The sequence below is a fragment of the Lathyrus oleraceus genome, chromosome 2, assembly GCF_024323335.1.
Source record: "Lathyrus oleraceus cultivar Zhongwan6 chromosome 2, CAAS_Psat_ZW6_1.0, whole genome shotgun sequence".
Lineage (NCBI taxonomy): Eukaryota > Viridiplantae > Streptophyta > Magnoliopsida > Fabales > Fabaceae > Lathyrus > Lathyrus oleraceus.
In genome coordinates this window covers 133,840,099-133,850,661 of record NC_066580.1, presented here as the reverse complement: position 1 = coordinate 133,850,661, position 10,563 = coordinate 133,840,099, and the positions used below count along the sequence as shown (strand labels likewise).

At 37.6% G+C, this 10,563-nt stretch overlaps 1 long non-coding RNA gene across 1 annotated transcript; it reads right to left on the bottom strand.

Moving 5' to 3' along the window:
- Positions 1–2,960: 2,960 nt before the first annotated feature.
- On the bottom strand, positions 2,961–3,513 carry LOC127121231 (uncharacterized). The gene is made up of 2 exons (XR_007803355.1): positions 3,338–3,513; positions 2,961–3,229 (listed from the first exon to the last, which is right to left on the bottom strand). It is a non-coding gene; the product is annotated as an uncharacterized LOC127121231 (long non-coding RNA).
- Between the last annotated feature and the right edge of the window lie 7,050 nt (positions 3,514–10,563).

The window sequence follows — 10,563 nt, the reverse complement described above, 5'->3', positions numbered from 1 at the left end:
TGGTTTTTAAACCAATTGAGGTAGACTCTCTTGTCTCCATGTAGTCTGGAAGACCTGGCCTGTTACTTGGCCAGGCAACTGTCTGAAGTCCCCCTTAAGGGGCAATGTTTGTGATTGTTTATTTTTGTCCCTAAGCAGGTAAAGACCTTGATTAAGGCAATTGGTGGATCATAGAGATATGCAGTCTATCTCCCACTATTCTGTTGAGTCGTCCCTCTGCTCACACCACTGTGTTGATGCATTGGGACACAAACCCAAGATCTTGTACTTTGTACAGTTGTGTCAGAGTCTGTGAGTGTAGAAGGGTTCCTCCATTCTGGACCCACACTCCTTTGTCTGAAGCTCTCCCTGGTCAGGGATAAGAGCTGTGAAGTCTAATCTTCACTCACCTTTCATCTGGCTTCACCTTAGCCTCTCAATGGCAAGGTTAAGAGCCAACACCACCCTTGTACAGATGACTTGCCTTGGCAGTCGAACCCTTTGTTTGAGCCTCACTTGACTGGATATAGTGTGTGCTTTGTGAATATTTGCTTGAAATGTTTGTTTTGTTTTGTTGATGCTTGCATGCTTGCTTTCTTCCTGGTTAGGATTAGCTTGCTGTTGTGCAAGTAGATAGAAACCACAACTTAGGGTTAATGATGCATGATAACACTAGGCTTGAGTACAGCTCCCTAGTAGTGCGTTTCCCTTTGTATCTGGTTAGGTGAGAATTGCTTTCCCTTTCAGAGGAACTACATCGCCCTGATCCTCGTTCCAGACGAGGTATGTAGGCAGGAGGTCGTGCGAGACCTCTCCGGGCACTTTTTTTCCTTTTTGTGTGTGTTTGTCTGACAATTGCTAGGCTCGAGTTCCCGACTCCTTAGCAACTTGTTGTTTGTTTGTTCTTGTTGTGTGCTTGGAAGCCGGTGTAAGTCCATCAAGTGGCATCTGGGTTCCAGTGTGTGTCTGTTTTGGTTCGGATGCTGATGTAAGCCCAGTGATTGGCATTCAGGCTCCATGTTTGCCTGAGTTTGTCTTGTGTTGTTTGGCGTGCGTGAGCCGAACTACGGCAGCTCTGATTCTCGTTCCAGACGAGATACGTAGGCATAGGATGCGACGTCCTATCGAGCTCTCTTCCTCTTAACCCCACCTGTGTTGTCTTAGCGTGTGTGTATGATGTTTGTCTGTTTATTTTAGCAACCTATTCTTTCTTTTAGAGCGTGGATCCCGTCGAGTACGACGGACGTGAGGGGTGCTAATACCTTCCCCTCGCGTAACCGACTCCCTTACCCTTTCTCTTTGGTCGCGAGACCATGCTTTTTCCAGGTTTCTCTGAGCGTTTCCTTTCCCTATTTTGGGATAAATAACGCGCAGTGGCGGCTCTGTTTTGTTTTTGTTTTAGCCCGCCGGTTGTTTTTTCGCGGATGCGACAATGAGTTTATGCACTTTTGTGTGTTTATTGGTCCTATTTCAGATGACATTTGAGGTTCAACCACCGTTAGGTTAAATAACCAGTTGAGGGTTACCCAACTTAGAAGATAGTTGTCTTTTTATTGTCTTTTCATCATTTTGGTGCCCAAAACTATTCGTTCTTCAACCAATTATACATGTACACGACTTTAAATTATCCCGGATTGTCATTTTGAATTAATCAGGGGTACTTTTCAAAAGTCTAGTATTATGGCACAAATTTATACGTTGGACTCGCATCCTACTCCGGGGACCTAGGTTGTTCGGGTAATACCTAAGTTGTCAAACTTTCCCAATGTTCTTAGTCCTAACCTTTCATCCCTCAAACTCTATATACTTTCTCATTTTCCTCATAACCGAAACTTATTATGAAACTTTTTTTGTATGGTCCTAGTTTCGGAAAAGCTACGAAAAAGTGGTTCTTTTGAAACAAATAAGATATAAAAATAGCTAAAACCAAGAAAGAGACATGAACATATGAATGCTAGAAAATGAAAGTGCAAGAAAAATAAAGAAGTATCCTCCCCAAACTTAAACCAAACATTGTCCTCAATGTTTTTGCGCAAGCAAGAGAAGGCGAACTCACAAGAAGCTCACTCGGTTGGTGGGAACCACAACACGAGTTGTTGCATCGTTGCTTGGATGTCATCCAAGACCACTCTTTGCCTAGTTTGTCCAACCTTCATCCCATGGATCTCTGATTGAACCCACCCTCACCTATCTTGATTTGCATTAGAAGCACTCGCTTCGAATTGGGTGAGAGGTGTGGATGGATGAACAACACCCTTCCATTGCGGTACATGCAGGATGGTTAGAATCATCAAGTTCACCCTTTTCCTCTAATGATTTATCCGGAGAGGGGATGCCCGCTTGGTAAAATAAATCATTTGGAACATCAATTCTCACATTTCTAGGATTCGTCAAGTCGAGAATTGTCTTATTATGGATCATAAAGAGAGTGTTTGCAATACTTTTAAGGAAAATGACTCTATTCACGATTCATTCCTGAATCCATTCAACTTTACTGATTTATCTAACACGTGCAACCAGATACAGAGTTAAAGACAATGTCACAGTAGCTGAAAAGAAAATTCTTCTAAACTTAGAAATCCAAAATTAAACCTTATAGTTCATTATTACTCTGGCGCCTGTGTGTTGTTTGTGAAAAGGAAACTTAATTTTGCAGCCAACAAGAATCAAACACACTACTTTTTGATTAGGAGTCAAACATGTTACCAATGCACCACAAGCTCTTCATGTTAATTTGTTTCATCATATATTTAATATATCGTGTATAATTACATTAGATAATAAATTACTAAAACTTGGTAGATGAGAAGGGGGAGATAATGATAGGTTTAAAGTCTTTTATTAATAAATTTTAATTCATATACATCAATTCTTAAATTATTATATACTTTATTTTATATTTTATATTCAAGGCTTTATAATATAATACCAAAATAAACATGTATACAAACATTGATTTTTAGATATATTAGACATTGAGATTATTTTAATATTCTACCTTTAATATGTTGAAATCCATTTTATTCATAATTCTCGTCTAGACATGACGATAATTTTATAACTTAATATATAAACTAGTCATATAATTGGTGAAAGTTTATTTAGTGTACACATGTACACGAGCGTTGAAGGCATACAGGAATAGTGCCAGATGGGCATGGCCAATGTTTACGTACACAATCAGCATCATTGACACAATCTTGGAGAATATCCTCACTCACCCCTTTAGCTTGTGATTCTGTAGCCATATCTATATACAAAAAACAATGAAAATAAAAATAGTATTGTATATAAAATATAAAAGACATTTCAAAGTACAAATCTTAATTTTTTTCCAAATTATTTATTAGTTTTATACCTGATGCAATGATGAAAAATGCTAACAAAAATACCATTGCTAGAGAATATTTGTTTGCTGTCTCCATTGTTTTCAGGAAATATGCTCTCTTAGCAGTTTTTGGTTTATTAACTGTGTTCTTTAGGTGTGTGTTTATATAGGCTGTGAGTCCATTTTGAACATTAAATTTTTGTTTATTAAAAATATTATGCATGGTAAGTAATAAATATTTTATTAGTATATAAACATAAAAAGAGAATATATTTGACTACACTTTAAAGTATATAATTTTTTACATAATTAAAAGTAAGGTAGACTTGACTATTCAAAATATATATATATATATATATATATATATATATATATATATATATATATATATATATATATATATATATATATATATATATATATATATATATATATATATATATATATAAAGTTATTCTACCTTTAATATAAAATGCTTTTTTTTATTGATATTCAAAAGATAAGCGTGATAATTATATAATAAATAAAATTACATCATATGTCATTTAAGTTATTTTATTATAATAAGTTGGTCATTTAAGTTTTTTTAACAATTTGTTCTTTTAAAGTGATTTCTACGTTATTTTTCGCATTTTCAATATTTGGAAATGTGTGACTGTTATATTTTTGGTTGCACTTCATCATTTTCATAGCACTCAAAATAATTGCATCCAAAATTAACACATTCACTATGTTAAAAAGGATAACGGTGCACATATTTGGTAACTTAAAGGACCAAATTGTTATATTTTTTTTAAATGACTAACATGTTACAATAAAATAACTTAAAGGACCTATGGTGTAATTTTGCCTATATAATATTATTGATGTTCAAGAAATATGGCATCATCTAAAGTCAGCACATAAGCCTTCTCTCGTACTCTACAACACCACCAGAATGTGTTTGCCTGCCTTCCATTTCCTCGTCCGTGGGATGCCCGCAGGGGAATGTTGCACCCTCCTGTCATAGATGGTGGGGAATTCCTCGTATGTCCAACACTAATAAAAGAACACAGACATAACAAATAATAATTAAGAAATATTATTCGTAACAATTAAATAAGAACTAAACTACAAATAATAATGGCAAGTATACCTAGAATAGACTCAAATAATCAGTAAGTTGTCTGATCTAAAGTGCAGTCACAACTCCAAGCAATGTATATAGGATGGTTAATGCAGTGCACTGCCAAGCCCAACTAGTATCGTCAAGGCTACTGAATAGTCACATGTATTGAGCGTCAATATAAACATGAGACCTATCCACAAAGAGAGTACATGCTACTAGATGTAGCATGTACACCCTAGCGGCAACCCTCATACATTTGTGCCTGCACAAGCTTGTCGTACCTATCCCGAAGTCAAGACATAAGAAGGTGAGCTCCGCTGTTAAAATCAAACTCCTCTAGCACGACCTCCTCAGTAACTCCGAAATCATGTACAACCACCATACATGCAAGCGAATGGTTAATAACATGAGCGATGAAGAATCTACCGTCGATGGGGAGATGGAACAAGAAGGGGACATCATCAGAGTGATAGTCATCTCCCTAAATAGAAGATGAAAGGAAGATGTCTCCTTATGTCATCTCTCAACAAAAGCAGCAACAAGTGAAGTGTCGAGTATGGTGAGTGAGCAATCGGAAAATAAGAGGAGACTAAAATCATATACAATTTGCATGACTTGCTCACGCATCGAAGTCTTAGGGAGGTTCTTCATCTTCGACCAGTGCGATGTCACCTTCAGCGTGGGACGATCCTATAACAAACAAAGTTAAAAAACTTCTAAGTTAGATTTCAACACATTATAGAATAATAATAAATTATTTAAAGTTAAACATAAAATATATATACCTCTCCCTGCCATAATTTATATGACACGTGGTTAGTATACTCCGTAAGCACAGAGCAGTCAATGGATCCTCCCGGGACTCTTCATCCGTGTGCACAGACTGCTCCGTCAAAACAGGAGTCGTAACCTCTGTATCAGCAGTAGCAGAAAGGATTAGATCTATGGCAGCCACATCATCAACAACAGGGGTATCTGGCTCTACCATCTCATCAACAACAGGGGCATCTGTCTCTACCATCTCATCAACAACAGGGGTATCTGACTCTACCATCTCATCAACAACTAGCGCATCTGTCTCGACCATTGGGTCATGAACAACCTGGACCTTCACCTCCTGAGCATGAAGAGTCTCAACATCATCTATGAGCTGCTCTTCTGATCTCACCGCTTGATGTCGGGTGTTACGGGGTGCACATAACTACCCTTGTTGATGCAACCGCAAGTGCACGACTGTGCAAAGTAGTAAACGATATCAAACCATAAAGACCAATGGCGTAAGTATCGAATTCCGTCCTATCGGTGTGTATATAGAGAAATCCAAAATATGGACTTTGGTAAAATAACTCAAATGTAAAAGCACTTAAATGAAAGCAACTTATTTGTAAAATCACTTAAATCTCAATTTAGGCAAGCAAGAACTGGGATTATGGTTATCACTCTAACACAACCACACGATCCATGTCGCAACTATTACGAGAATTCCGCACAAATTATAGAAAATAGATTAATATGGGCAATAGCGCTTTCACCAACGTATTGCCTTATCGACAATGAATAATTTGTCTACTTTCGTACGACCAGATTATTCGTCAATGATTCATTAATTTTGCTAAGCTATACAGTTTTCTCAAATTCGTCCAAGTGCTTTCGTTGTTTTGGACTCGATTGTTTAAAAATATGCGCTCTGGTATCAACACATATCCTTTTAGACTACGGTTGATACCTGAGAACACCTTACTTTCGTAACAAATTTTGAATGCATGAACTTGGATTATAAAACAAGTTTAAACTAAAATTCTCATAATCGATTGTGACAAATCATACAAGAGGTCATGAGATAATCCCCATAACCCGTAGTCCCTAATGCGGACTACTCACTCATGGTGAGGGAAAACTTAATCAAATCGACATTCAACATCAAATTAATATCAAAAAATTATAATATATGAACAATTGAAGAAGAATGAATAAGAAAACCTGATTTTAGATTAAGTTATGATCTAATATTGCTCCCTTGGAGACATGAGTGCAGAGAAAAATAAAATAAAATATACGTATAAACTTTATGGAATCAAACTTGGATCCTAAAACTCATAACAGGCTATGAGTTTTATATAAAAAAGTATATATTGCATAAAATCCTTGTTTCAATGACTATTACATCAGATTTGCATCAAATCAAATAGTGCCTAAGAGCCGCAATAAAGGAGAATCAATCTAAATAAGGAAACACAAGTAATCTTCCTAGCCCCCTGCTACAACACGCATCAGCTGCTACGGGTGGCCGCAGTAGGTCTCTATTCTTTGTACTGGGAGATGAGCATGGGAAACTCTAGGGCCTTCTACTTCTAGGGGTGACCGTAGCAGGCCCCTGGTTTTACTATGGGGAAAATAGTCTTTTGTCGTGTTGCCTTGTTTTGCTTGTCTTTGATCCCTCTTTGTCTTGGATGCTCACTAGGCCCTGAAAATAGCAAGAACACACAAAACAATGCATAAAACATGGTAATTGGAGTTAAACCGAACAAAATGCGATAAAATACTAAGAGAAAATGACTAGAAATAATGATGTGAAAACCACTTATCAAACTCCCTCAAACTTAGACCACCGCTTGTCCTCAAGCAACAAAGCTTGCATTTACAAGTTTTCGGATCAAACGGTTTACTACATGAGAAAACTTACGAAAATGAGGTCAACGGTACTCATACGTGAGTTTTAGTTCCGGTCGACTAGGCCTAGTTCTCTTGGTAATCACTTGACAACAAAGGTATTTACAAGAACACTAACTGCGGTAGAGCCACATACCTAAGTCTCCCTTTCGAACACCTCTCCAACTATGCTTTGGGCTTAAGTCTCTTTTTCTGATTTTCCCTTCCCCTTTCATTCGGAGAGTCAATATTAAGGCATTTTACTTATTTTTGTGCCGCATACACAAGATCGGTCGAGAATTTTTGTTTTGGCACCATTTTTATCTATTCTTTTCTTTTTTTCCTGATGAATTTACGCACTTTTGTGTGTTTATTGGTCCCATTTCAAATGACATTTGAGGTTCAACCACCGTTAGGTTAAATAATCGGGTGAGGGTTACCCAACTTAGAAGGTAGTTATCTTTTTATTGTCTTTTCATCATTTTGGTGCCCAAAACTATTCGTTCCCCAACCAATTATACATGTACGCGACTCTAAATTATCCTGGACTGTCACTTTGAATTAATCAGGGGCACTTTTCAAAAGTCTAGTATTATGACACAAATCTATACGTTGGACTCGCATCCTAATCCGGGGGACCTAGGTTGTTCGGGTAATACCTAAGTTATCAACCTTTCCCAATGTCCTTAGTCCTAGCCTTTCATCCCTCAAACTCTATATACTTTCTCATTTTCCCCACTACCGAAACTTATTATGAAACTTTTTTTGTACGGTCCTAGTTTGGAAAAAGCTACGAAAAAATGGTCATTTTGAAATAAGATATAAAAATAGCTAAAAACAAGAAAGAAATATGAACATAAGAATTATAGAAAATGAAAGTGCAAGAAAAATAAAGAAGTATCCCCCCCAAACTTAAATCAAACATTATCCTCAATGTTTTTGCGCAAGCAAGAGGAGGCGAACTCACAAGAACCTCACTCGGGAGGTGGGAACTACAACATGAGTTATTGCATCGTTGCTTGGACTTCATCCAAGACCACTCATTGCCTAGTTTGATAAACCTTTATCCCATGGATCTTCGATTGAACCCACTCCCACCTATCTTGATTTGCATTAGAAGCACTCGCTTCATATTGGGTGGGAGATGTGGGTGGATGAACAACACCCCCTTAATTGCGGTACTTGCAGGATGGTTAGAATCATCAGGTTCACTCTTTTCCTCTAATGATTTATCTGGATAGGGGATTCCCTCTTGGTAAAACAAATTATTTTGAACATCAACTCTCACCTTTCTAGGATTCAGCAAGTCGAGAATTGTCTTATTATGGATCATCACCGTATAGGTGCTTCCGCCCACGTACATCATCCTTTGATGAACAAGGGAATCCATATCAATTTTACTCTTCCCCTCAACAACATGGTTCTTGGCCAAATTAAACTCAAAACCAAGGAACTCGGCAATTTGGGTAATCATACCCCCACCAAAATGTCTCTGATCGCCGCTCGAGCAATCTTACCCAAATTTCCCGCAAAGATGGTGACATTAAGAATACCATTAGTGGTCCTACAATAAAAGAAGAAAATCTCCCTTTGGGTAGCCACACTGGTGGTATCACATCATTTGAACAAGGTGTAATCAAGCGCCTTTTACGCATACTGGAAGCATGTGTTATGGATAGTAGAGGCCTTAGCCTCTACGACAGTATAAAAGTGGTCACCGAAAATAGAATACCAATTTTTTTTAACATAAATCTATTTCGGGACATATCCCATCCCATATATGGGTAATTGGAGGATATGCCCCAATTCCTCTTCACTTAATTGTTGGTTTTGGTTAAAGAGATGAAACTTGAGAGTACGATAGTACTATCTCGTTCCGTCAATCCACTTCTTTTGCAACTTAAATTCTAAAATGCTAATAAGTTCAATGGTGATACACTCAAAGGTAGGTGATTCCCTTTGCATGAAATCAAGCAAACCAATCGAGTGGAACATCCTATATATTTTGCCTTTAAGTCCAAGAGTAGTAAGAGTGCTTTCGCACATGTACCTTGATGGAGTGATCTTCCGCTTGACGAGTGTGGAGTGTCACTTATCTTGCTAATCATATTCAAAGACGATGTTATGAGGGTTGGATGAACGCGTGTTTCCCCAAGCCTTGATGAATAAGCCACTTGTTTTCCGTGATCGCTCCTCTTAGGTCTCATTGATGGATGGAGATTTTAGAAATTTTTGAAGTGAAGATTTTGGAAAATTCGTGCCTGGAAGTAGAATTAGGATGGTGGGTAATGAAGTTTTTGTGAAAGTGATTTGGTGATGGGGGTTAATATGAAGTTAAAGCTGGAGGCTTTATGTTTCAAAATAATGGGGTTTTTGTAGAATGTGTGGGAGATGTTTAGAGAATTAGGAGAAGATGATTGATTTGGAGAGAGAATGAATGATGCTAATGAGGTTTAGAAAATATGTTTTGGGTGTTTTAAAGAGACTTAATGGGTGATGATTATCTTAAATGGAGGTGTGGGGGTCCCAAGAAAGATTTGAAATTTGAAAATTTTCAAAAAAAAATTGATCTTCCTTCCGCATGCCTTGCTACAGCCTATAACACGTGCTACAATCGCCTGTAGCAGTGCGATGTTTCCCATATGGGATTGAATGGTTTTTAGGGTTTATGGGTTGGGGGATGCTATGGCCTGTATCAGCTGCTACGAGTTCCCAGCCCTTGATTTTTCCATGGGATGAGTTGTTTTCTTGGGTTTTTAGGGTTTTTTTCAGGGCACGATTCCTCGAACAATTTTTATTATATTTTTCGAACAACCGACACTTGCCTTACTTCGTTCTTGTGAGTTTTTTATTAACTGAAAAAGAAATAAAACAAAAAGAACAAAATTATTCCAGAAAAACGTGGATTTCCTCCCACGAAGTGCTTTGTTTAAGGTTGTTTAGTTCGACCACTTACACCCTCAACTCAAGAGGGTGCTAATTAGAATCCCTAGCATGTCCCTTAGCCATTGTCGGAACCCAACTAGCTCTAGTCATCTATGTCATGCATCCTTCTTCCTTTTTCGTCTTCCGATGCAAAGGCTCATACTTTTGGCCTAGTTTTTCATAGACTTTCTCTTTCACTCCATTCCTTTACTCAGGCTTATTCTTCTTTAACCCTATATGAGCCCTATGGTTCTTGGGTTCTCTACCTTTATTAGTATGTGCATTAAGGCCTTGGGTGGAGGATACACTTTTCTTCAAAGGCCTCTCCATATCCCTTAGCTTTGGTATCAAACTTCTCAACCTCAGCGCCACCAAGCAAACTCTCTTCCAGCTTTGTGGTCGAAGGAGGTCTCGATCCATTATCTTGAACATAATTGTAGCGATAAATTCATGACCATTGAGCTATTGGCTAGCTCAATATCAATAAAACCAGAGTAGCCACCGAGCTTTTATTGTTTCAAAGGAAAAGTATGAACAAAACCTAAAGGATAAGAAGTTTTCAAATCAAAACTAA